This window comes from Bison bison, unplaced genomic scaffold, assembly GCF_000754665.1.
Source record: "Bison bison bison isolate TAMUID 2011002044 unplaced genomic scaffold, Bison_UMD1.0 scf7180017864466, whole genome shotgun sequence".
Taxonomy (NCBI): Eukaryota; Metazoa; Chordata; class Mammalia; order Artiodactyla; family Bovidae; genus Bison; species Bison bison.
In genome coordinates this window covers 11,715,096-11,715,335 of record NW_011495027.1, presented here as the reverse complement: position 1 = coordinate 11,715,335, position 240 = coordinate 11,715,096, and positions in this window count along the sequence as shown.

Here is a 240-nt window from a genome sequence, read left to right as displayed (position 1 = left end):
AATGAGCAGTTTGGGGGAAAGCCCTTAAGAAGGGAAAGGAACTGCTTCTGAGAATTGAAACCGGCGGGCGTTTCAACTCCTCGGTACTTTCTCTTTTTAAAGCGGTATCTTAGGGCTATCACCAACGTGATAGCCCATTGGCTGGGAAGTGAGGCCGCTAGCGCAGCCGGTGGAAGGTGGAGCGGGCCGGCGCACCGCCCTGTGGCCGGCAGGGGGAGCCCTGCCGAGCGCTGGGCCCCG